The 10,999-nt window shown below is 42.0% G+C and overlaps 1 protein-coding gene across 2 annotated transcripts in view; it reads right to left on the bottom strand.

Annotated features, from left to right (window-relative positions):
* Positions 1-9,944: 9,944 nt before the first annotated feature.
* LOC309369331 (vitelline membrane outer layer protein 1-like) overlaps positions 9,945-10,999 on the bottom strand; it is a 38,181-nt gene continuing 37,126 nt past the window's right edge. For both annotated transcript variants that reach the window (XM_081910193.1, XM_081910192.1), the window contains exon 5: positions 9,945-10,004. The gene's annotated coding sequence lies outside the window, so the exon portion shown is untranslated. The remainder of the gene's footprint in view (positions 10,005-10,999) is intronic.

Raw genomic sequence — 10,999 nt, 5'->3', positions numbered from 1 at the left:
ACAAGAAGACCACAGCACTGGTAGAGAGATCCATGGCAGGTGGACTGCACCAGATCGAGCTGCAAAAACTGAGTGAAAGAATAACAGCCTTGAGAATTTATTCCCCAGAAAGTGTGGTTCTCTCTCCTCTGTTCAAAAGGTTCCTGAATCTTGTGTTTCCCTCTGGAGAGAAGTGTGATTACTTCTGGTTGACGAGTAAAACCAATTAATGGCTTTTCTGACTACAGTTCTGAATCCAATAGACAACTCAGAGTTGCTGGACATTGGGGCTAGATCAATTCCTCAAACAGAAAGGCAAGGCAGGATGGCAAGAATTATGCCACATTGGTAACCGCTGATGTAAGCTAACTAATTAAAATGTGCAGCTTCCGGTTCTGTTCTGCCTTAATGGAGGCAGACCCCACGATAGCAGAAGATTGTTGGCGAAGGAAAAACAAAGATGATTGTGGGCAATTATCCTTGCAAATTCCCCCCAAGGACAGGGAGAAATAGGCTTCACTCACAGTTCGTCTCTTTACCCAGGCTCCCGCCAGGGAGGTGCTGAGTGCAAAAGCACTTTGCCTGCTGAAAACCCTCCAATGCCGCCTTTAAGAAGCAGAGGTTATTATTGGATTGTAATTGAAAAGTAATAAAAATATTATTTTAAAAAACTAACTAAGATGTGCATTTCTTACCTACCCTTTGCCCTTGCTAAAATGTCTTTCCTACGCAAACTCCCTCCATTTCTGTTTTATAGACTTGCAACCCTTCAAAGAAATGCATATTCTAATACCCTGAAAACTTGTGTGGAAAGTGGGGTACACTTTTCACAATAGGGCCTAATGCCAAGAGCAAGAATACTTGGCTGAATCCCCCACCCAGCTCTACTTCACTCAAGTCTGACTGTTGACCAGGCCTACATCATTCTGGCTACATTGCAACCCTTACCTTTCTTTGCCCTCACTTGGAGTTCTGCTTACCGTCTCTCAGCTGCCAGTTACTCTACGGGCAGAAAGAGAGAGTCCACAAAATGAGAACTGAAACATGAATATGAGCAGGGAATTTAAAGGGTTCCGGACAATGAAATGTAGGAACTCTCTGTCCTAAGCAACACCTCCCATGCTCCACTGATCCATCACAGAGCAGAGCAGATGGAGAGGGCTGTGAAGTCTTTCTGGTCCTGGGCTTACCTCACCCCCATTACCAGTGGCTTTTAGGAAGTGACTTTACAAGCAGAAGCCATATGCAAGGGGGAGTGAGGAGATCTATCGGAAGGGGGAGGACATCATTTCAAGACAAAAGACCAGGACTGTACTATTGGCTTTAGAACAGGGTTGGGCAAACTGTCACTCTTCAGCCACATGCGGGTCCTCAGCGTAATTGCCACAAGTCCTCAAGCAGGGAGTTCAGACTTCCAGCAAAAGTGATGTTTCCTTCTCATGGGAAACCACTAGGCATGAGGAAATGGGTGGGGGGAGGGCAACACAAACAGAAGAGGGTTTCAGAGAGAGGGAAAAGAAGGTTTCTTGTATCTTGATAACTGTAGCTCCACTGTGTGTATCTTTCTCAAAGAGAGAGTTACAATTCCCTTATCAATCTGCTGTTCAAAAAAGCATTCAAGTGAAGCCAGGACAGTTCACTTGGTAGAAATCTGATATAAGTTTGTAGTGTAAATATACCCACAGAATACCAGAACAGCCGAAGTTCACCCTCAGCTTCATAGTACCCTTCAGAATTTTACAGGAAGCCACACGGTGAGGTGTGTTTTTACAGGAAGCCACACTGTGAGGTCTGTTAGAGACCTGCAAAGACCTGTTGGAGGATACAAACAATCATGCGGAAGAAAGGCCAATGTAGAGCTGCCAAGTCTTTAAAACTGGGCAATCTGGGGCAAAAGGTGGGGGTTCTGATGAGACACTTAATGCATCATTAGACAAAATCTTTGGAGCATTGGAAAAATTGTCAGCTAAGATTGATTTAAATACTACTACTATCAGCTCAAACACACAGGCCATTGACAGGTTGCTGCAGGAATCTAAATTGACAAGGAGGATTGCAGAGGAAGCTAAAGAAAAGGCACTGGAAGTAGAGGGAAAGATCCAGCCAATAAATAGACAACTAGAAGATCACAAGACGCAATTCTCTTTATTTGAACTAAGAGACAAAGAGGCCAATCTAAGAATTAGAGCAGTCCCAGAATCGGAGGAAGACAACCTGACCGAATTTTTGACACAGGAATTTGAAGAATTCTGGGACCTGGACCAAGATAAAGATTTCAAGATAGTGACGGCCTTCAGATTTGGTAAAGGCGGTAAAGGAAAAAAGAATAAAGTAAGAGATTGTCTGATAACACTTAGATCCAAAGAAGAGAGAGACAAAATTTTGGGTCTGCATTACAAGAAATCACTGGAGATTGAGGGCTCCAGGATTGAGATTTATAAAGATATTCCTAAACATCTTTTGGACCTTAGGGCCAAATACGCAGATTTGGTGTATTTGTTAAGAAGAAATAGCATCATTTTCAGGTGGGAGTTTCCCCAGTTTACCTATAAAGGGGGAAAGGTGAGAAGATCAGAGGAAGATAAAGAGAGATTTCTGAAAGACCACGAGGAACATCTACGAAAAGAGTCAGAGGAAGGAGAACCGAAGATACCAAAGCCAGGAGCTTTGGACACAGCAAAGTTACCACTGGGATTAGATAAATTAGAGAAAGCGAGACCACCAACAGACCAAGAACAATTACTAGGAGCAGTTGGAGGAACAGAATAAATATACAATGTCTCTGCAGGTATTAAGTTGGAATATTAGAGGACTGAATTCCCCTGATAAGAGGAAGAAAATTTTTCATTTGCTGAAAAAGGAAAATTGGACTTGATCTGTTTGCAAGAAACTCACGTGACCAGAACACATAGAAAAGTTTTAATTAACAGAAGATTAGGTCAAGAATTTATTTCATCAGATAAAGTTAAAAAGAGAGGAGTCGTGATTTATGCAAAAGAAACCCTACTACCCAAATTTGTTTTTAAAGATGATCAAGGAAGATTTGTGGCAATTGAGATTCAATTTCAAGGAGAGAATTTTTTGATCATATGGATATATGTACCAAATGAGGGGAAATCAGAATTTTTTAAGAAACTGCATGAGACACTGTTGGACTTTTTGGATTACAATATCATCATGCTCGGAGATATGAATGGAGTGGTTTCGACAAATATGGACAAATCAGAAAGACAAGTGGTAACTAAAGATGGAAGACTACCGAAAACCTTTTTTGAAATGACAGACAATATGGATTTGATTGATACTTGGAGAACTAAGAACCCCCTAGGCAGAGAGAGAACTTTCTTTTCTGAAGCCCAAAAGACCTGGACAAGAATTGACCAAATCTGGATTACCAGAGGACTGGCTCCCAAGATTCGAAAGGTGGAAATCTGCCCAAAGACTTGCTCCGACCACAACCCTGTGAAAATGGAAATGAAAGTAACATCGACTGGCTCCTTCAGATGGAGGATGAATGACACCTTGTTCAGAGAGCAGGAAATTATTAAGAAGGCCCCCCAAATTATGAGAGTTTGCTGCCAAGGAGTGTGGTGGAGTCTCCTTCTTTGGAGGTCTTTAAGCAGAGGCTTGACGACCATATGTCAGGAGTACTCTGATGGTGTTTCCTGCTTGGCAGGGGGTTGGATTTGATGGCCCTTGTGGTCTCTTCCAACTCTATGATTCTATGATTCTATGAGAGACTACTTTGAAATAAATTTGAGGACTTCTGTGGAAAAAAGAGTAATCTGGGACGCTAGCAAAGCTTTAATGAGAGGATTTCTGATTCAGCAAAATGCAATAAAAAAGAGAATCCAAGAGGAGAAAAAAGAAAAGATCCTGGGAAAATTAAGAGAAGGAGAAAAGAAACTTAGATCTAAACCGAAGTCACAAGAGATCTTAAGAGAAATTAAGTTACATCAAGTACAATATATGAAAATAATAAATCAAGAGATAGAATGGAAAATTAAACAGATGAGACAAAAGACTTTTGATTCAGTGAATAAATGTGGGAAGTTGCTAGCGTGGCAGTTGAAGAAGAGACAAAAATTAAACACGGTTACTAACCTTGAAATTGATGGAAAGAACATACAGAATCCATAGGAGATAAGAAATTGTTTTCAGAGATATTTCAAACAACTCTACACCCAAGGGCCACTGAATGAGACTGAAATTGACCAATTTTTGAAAATTAATGGATTACAAAAAATTTCTCAAGAAAATAAATTGCTTTTGAACCACCATAAAATAACAGAAGAGTTGGAAGGCGCCATTCAGAATATGCTCCTGGGCAAATCTCCAGGGCCTGATGGACTAACCTCCAAATATTATAGAACATTGAAAGACTATTTAATGCAACCACTAAGGGAGGTTTGCAACGAAATTATGGAGGGGAAAAAAGCGCCAGAGTCGTGGCAAGAAGCATACATCACACTTATACCGAAAAATGAGACTGAGAAGACACAACTTAAGAACTACCGTCCCATATCCCTTTTAAATGTGGATTACAAAATTTTTGCAGACATTTTGGCTAAAAGATTGAAAAAAGTACTAGCTGAAATGATACATAAAGATCAGGCTGGCTTTCTCCCTGGTAGACACTTATCCGATAATATGAGGAACATAATTAATATTTTGGAAAAGTTACAGGTGAATATCAATACAGAAGCAGTTTTGATATTTGTAGACGCGGAGAAAGCCTTTGACAATATTTCTTGGAGTTTTATGAAGAAAAATCTTCAGGGGATGGGGGTAGGACAAAATTTTGAAAATGGTATAGGTGCGATTTACTGAGCAAAAGGCAAAATTGATAGTTAATAATGTGGTGACAGAAGAATTTAGGATTGAGAAAGGGACACGACAAGGCTGCCCAATTTCCCCATTACTTTTTATTTCAGTCCTGGAAGTTTTGCTAAACATGATAAGAAGGGACCACTTGATACAGGGCATTCAGGTCGGAGTTAAACATTACAACCTTAAAGCTTTTGCAGATGACCTTGTTTTGACATTACAGGAGCCAATAGCTAGCACTAAGAGGGCACTAGAACTAATCCAGGATTTTGGTCAAGTGGCAGGATTTAAGTTGAACAAGACAAAAACTAAGGTTTTGGGGGGGAAATTGACTCCGATTGAGAGAGAAAGGTTTCAGAAGGAGACAGATTTAACATTGGTAAAGAAGGTAAAATACCGGGGGGTGAATATGACTTCTAAGAATGTTAATTTATTTAAAGACAATTACGAAAAATGTTGGTCAGAAGTGAAAAAAGATCGGGAAATTTAGACAAACTTGAAGCTTTCCTTGCTAGGACGAATTGCTGTTATTAAGATGAATGTATTGCCGAGAATGTTGTTTTTGTTTCAATCTTTGCAAATTATTGAGAAGATGGATTGTTTCAAGAGATGGCAAAGAGATATTTCTAGATTTGTCTGGCAGGGCAAAAAGCCCAGAATAAAATTTAAGATACGGATGCTAAAGATAGAGGGGGATTTGCCCTGCCAGACTTGAAACTTTATTATGAATCAGCAGCCTTTTGCTGGTTGAAGGAATGGCTACTTCTTGAGAACACAGACATCTTAGATCTTGAAGGTTATGACAATGAATTTGGGTGGCATGCATATTTGTGGTATGGCAAGGCTAAAGTACATAAGGCTTTTAAAAACCATATTGTCAGGAAAGCATTGTTTAATGTGTGGTCGAGATATAAAGATTTTTTGGAAAGTAAAACCCCAAGGTGGCTCTCACCTATGGAAGCGAAAGCACTGAAAAGACTTAATATGGAGACCAAATGGCCAAAATATTGGAAAATCTTGGAACAGGAAGGTGATAAATTGAAACTGCAGAGTTATGAGAAGCTTAAAGATAAGGTGTGAGACTGGTTACACTATTTTCAAATAAGAGAGGCCTATAACCAAGATAAAAAAGTGGGTTTCCAGGTGGAAAAATCAAAGTTAGAAACAGAATTGTTAGAACCCAATGCTAAGATTCTATCAAGAATGTATAATCTGCTGTTGAAATGGAACACTGAAGAAACGGTAAAATCAGCTATGATAAAATGGGCACAAGATATAGGATATAACATTATGTTTGCTGACTGGGAGAGGTTGTGGACCACCGGGATTAAATTTACGGCATGTAATGCCTTAAGAGAGAATATTATGAAAATGATGTATAGGTGGTACATGACCCCAGTCAAGCTTGCAAAAATTTATCATTTGCCCGACAATAAATGTTGGAAATGTAAGGAAGTTGAAGGTACATTCTTTCACCTTTGGTGGACGTGCCTAAGGATTAAGGCTTTCTGGGAGATGATATATAATGAACTAAAAAAGGTACTTAAGTACACCTTCCCTAAGAAACCAGAGGCCTTTCTTCTGGGCATAGTTGGCCAATCGGTGTTAAAGAAGGATAGAACCTTTTTTATGTATGCAACAGCAGCAGCAAGAATACTTATTGCAAAGCATTGGAAGACACAAGATCTACCCACTCTGGAAGAATGGCAGATGCAAGTAATGGAATATATGGAGATGGCGGAAATGACTGGCAGAATCTGAGACCAGGGAGAAGAGTCGGTGGAAGAAGATTGGAAGAAATTTAAGATTTACTTACAGAAATATTGTAAAATTTTTGAATGCTAATGACATTGAAATGAACTAAAGGGGTTCTAGCAACGAGGCTAAAAACAAGATTCGATGGATAATTAGACAAATTAATTGAATATGAATTTGCTAAGTTAATTTTTAACAGGGATACAAAAAAGGGAGATGTGAGGAAGTCCAGAAAATAAGTGAAGCAAAGATGAGAAGTAAAAAGAGGGATTTTTGTGTTTTTTCTTTTTCTTAAATGTGTGTTGCACTTTTGTGTATTTTTGTTTTTGTTTTTGTTTTTGTTTTTCTATGCTTAATTTTTCCTTTTTCCTTTTGTAATTTTTCTTTTTGTAACTTCTAAAATCTTAATAAATATTATTTAAAAAATAAAATAAAAATGTTTATGAGAAGTGGGGAGATGGTGGCATGAGGCAAGCGCTTCCTATCCGGATACAGCAATGACTATCCCTATGAGCCTTAAAAATGGGCCAAGATATACCACACTTGGTGCCTTTAGGTACGGAAAATAAGCAAGCACCACTTCAGCGAATGAAAGCAATATTGCCCACTACTTTTGTTTGAATGGAAGGCCCTTAGGGACACTTAGAGACATCACCTTGCCAACAAAGGTCCGTATAGTTAAAGCTATGGTTTTCCCAGTAGTGATGTCTGGAAGTGAGAGCTGGACCACAAACAAGGCTGATGGCCAAAGAATTGATGCTTTTGAATTATGGTGCTGGAGGAGACTCTTGAGAGTGCCATGAACTGCAATAAGATCAAACCGAGCCATTCTGAAGGAAATCAGCCCTGAGTGCTCACTGGAAGGACAGATCCAGAAGCTGAGGCTTCAATACTCTGGCCACCTCATGGGAAGAGAAGACTCCCTGGAAAAGACCCTGATGTTGGGAAAGATAGAGGGCACAAGGGGAAGGGGACGACAGAGGACGAGATGGTTGGACAGTGTTCTCAAAGCTACTAACATGAGTTTGACCAAACGGCAGGAGGCAGTGGAAGACAGGAATGCCTAGTTTGCTCTGGTCCATGAGGTCATGAAGAGTTGGACACGACTAAATGACTAAACAACAGGAGGAGCAGCAGCAGCAGCAGCAACAACAACAAAGCCATTTCCGAGATCCGGAGGAGAGGGTGTTGCGGGCAAAGTCCCCTCCCACCCTCGCGGGGGCTTCCCTTGCCCCCGCGAGACCCAGGGAATTCTCGGGGCGGGCCTTCAAATTGGCCCGCCAATCTGCGGGCCGAGGAGGTGTGGTCAATTCATACTTAAGGCCAGGCACGCCCCAGGATCTCCCTCTTTGCCCCCCTTCACCAGCTGAGAGGTTTCCCCGTCCCACCCACCCTTAGGCTTAGTTAGGCATGACCTTGCTATGGACTCCGGTTGGTCGCCGCAAGGGGCCTGGTAGGAATTTTTCCAAATTGGCACACTTGCAGCCTTTTGGTTTTTTCGCCTAACTCGTAGCAATCAACTTCCTGGTATTTGCGGTTAGGCATTGGCAGGGGTTAATTGTTATGCAAATGGACGGGGGGGAAGGAACTGCCATCACCTTCCACCAATGGAAGGGGTAGTCTGTTAGAGGACTCCGGGGGCGTGGCCTTGTCCGAAACCTGGAAGGTAGGGCCTCCGGCACGCCCCCGAGCAGTGACACCCGTGGGATCCTAGTTGGCGTACTTCAACAGGACCCCCACGGCTTGTGTGCAACCCTTCCCAGTCACCATGCCGGGTAGTCGATAGGAGCCAATGCCTAAGGCCAATACCTTCAATTATTTAATCAATAAAGTTGTGGCCTTTTATGCCCATTAACCTTAATTAAAGGGTCCGTGTCTTTATTTCACATGGGGGGAGGGGATTTGCCACGCAACACTTTTGTTTGAATGGAAGGCAGTTACAGACACATCCAGACAAGGAAGCAGACCTGAAAAACATGGTGCCTACTCGGGATGAAAAGCACTCCAACGGAACAACAGCAAGGGCTGCAACAGCTTTAGTGAATGCTTTGAAGGAAAAAATGTGTATGCAATTGATGTCAAAACAGGATCATGTGAATATATGGATGGACATTTTGGAAGCAAAGTTTGGGAATTTAAAAACAAAGGTATAGGATAATAAAACAATGATCCATTCACATGGATATCACAAATCTGTTTGTGCAATGGGACTTTTCATTTCTTTTCTTCTTCCGCCAGATCCTCATCTCCCCCTAAAAATCTGCTCTGGAGGGTTCCCCAACCCTTTGGAGCACCTTTTGAGGTTCTGCAAGGGATGCAAAGGGAGGAAAGGAAGTCTCATTGCTCGAGGGAGTGTTCTCCACTCGAGTACATCCATGAACTTTAATTTCTAAAACAGAATATTGACTCTAGAAAACTGGCTAATCCAACTACCAAACGTAATTGCTGAAACTAACTGCTGCTTGAAGGCAAGCACTGAAACAAATTGCTGAACTGTCCATTTCACCATTTTCCCCCTGAAATGAATCATTCATTGAAATGAATTTTTATCAGCTTAATCTGATACACTATAACCTTACAGGGCTGGAGGTAGTCTTGTGTCCATTATCCATGATCTTCCTGTTAGATTAACTGCAGTGAGTTATACATGGGGTGACTTTGAAAACAGTACAGAAAGTTCTGCATGCGGTATCAAGGTTCATAAAGGGTTTGTGGACAATTTCACTATATTGCACTAGTGATTTATTGTCTACTCCTTAAATGGCCTAGGAACAGCTTACCTCAAGGATCACCTCCTCCAAGGTCTACTTACCTGGACCCCGATATCATCATCAGAGGCTCTCTTCCAGTGCTCCTGGATACAGGGTCTTATAGGTGGTGTCAGCCTGGTTATGAAATGTCTTCCCTGGAAAGGCCCACCTGGTGCCATCTTTGTGGTCTTTATTGTCCGAAGTTAAAAAACTGAACCTTTGTATTCACAAGGTTTTAAATGTGTGCTGTATGTTTTTTAGTGATGTTGTATATTCATCTTTATATTGTCTTATGCTTCGCTATTGAAACTGTCGCTATTTAAAGCTGGACTGTGGGGGCTATTTCTATTGAGATATATTTTATTGATTAAATGTGTTTGGCCAGAGCGACACAAAGTGACTTACAACCAGCCAGCCATTAGTGCACTTTAGGAAGCAATCCTATGTTTCTTAGCGGGCATCGCCATGTCCCAGTTCTCTTTAGGCAACATCTCTTCATTTCACTTTAGTAAGCTGTTGTGCAAACTTCCGGCTTGCTGCATTCTGAGGCCTTTTCCTCCTCTTAGCCAGGTGACCTCTGCATCTTCCTAGGGCTGAGCACTATGGGAAGCAGCTCCTCCTGACCCACCTCTGTCTGCCACAACCACAAGAGGTGAATGTCTCGCCTTGTCACCCCTAATTTGCTCACACACACTCTGACACACATGCTGCCTGTATCTCCTCTTCCTGCTCCTCTCACAGCTGATAAGAAGGGACACACTCTGCCAAGAGGGTGGCAGTCTAGGTCACTCAGCTACAACAGCCGTTCACCAGTGCAGCAAACGGAAGAGGGGGAAACTTCTGTTCTGGCCACCTGAGCATTTGGGACCACAGATGTGACCATGGATCCACTTCTCCACTGCTCTCTAACCATAGTTTTGATTGCTGTCCTTCAGGAGTCAGAAGAAAATAACATAACATAACATATCCATTCATCAATCCCTATATGGCAGGAGAAGGCAAGCAATTTTGCCCCAAGGTGTAGATTGGAATGTGGCCATTCTTCCATGGGTGGATGGGGCCAAAAGCAGAATAAATTCCAAATAAATAAATAGAAATAGAAAATAAATAAAATCCACAGGCACACACACATAGAGAGAGGCAGGCAGACAAGTATACATACACACATTCAGAAAGCCAGAGATCCCATTCCCTAACCTTTAGGAATAAAAAACAGCTTTTTACTCTCCAAGAGCAAGCAGAGTCTTTTCTCTGGTTTCAGCATTGTGCAAAGATTGAAGGTAAGTGAAATGCTGCCTGCACTTTAAAAGTAAAGGCATTTGCAACCTGCTCCGCCACACTCCTGGAGTAGGAATATGTGCAATATGGCCTTCAGCGCTGTGGGTTAAACCACAGAGGCTAGGATTTGCCGATCAGAAGGTCGACGGTTCGAATCCCTGCGACGGGGTGAGTTCCCATTGCTCGGTCCCTGCTCCTGCCAACCTAGCAGTTCGAAAGCACGTCAAAGTGCAAGTAGATAAATAGGCAGGAAGGTAAACGGCGTTTCCATGTGCTGCTCTGGTTTGCCAGAAGTGGCTTAGTCACGCTGGCCACATGACCTGGAAAGCTGTACGCCGGCTCCCAATGCCAATAAAGCGAGATGAGCGCCACAACCCCAGAGTTAGTCACGACTGGCCCTAATGGTCAGG

Source organism: Podarcis melisellensis, assembly GCF_964234715.1.
Source record: "Podarcis melisellensis genome assembly, chromosome: 4".
Taxonomy (NCBI): Eukaryota; Metazoa; Chordata; class Lepidosauria; order Squamata; family Lacertidae; genus Podarcis; species Podarcis melisellensis.
This window is presented reverse-complemented; position numbering and strand designations above follow the sequence as displayed.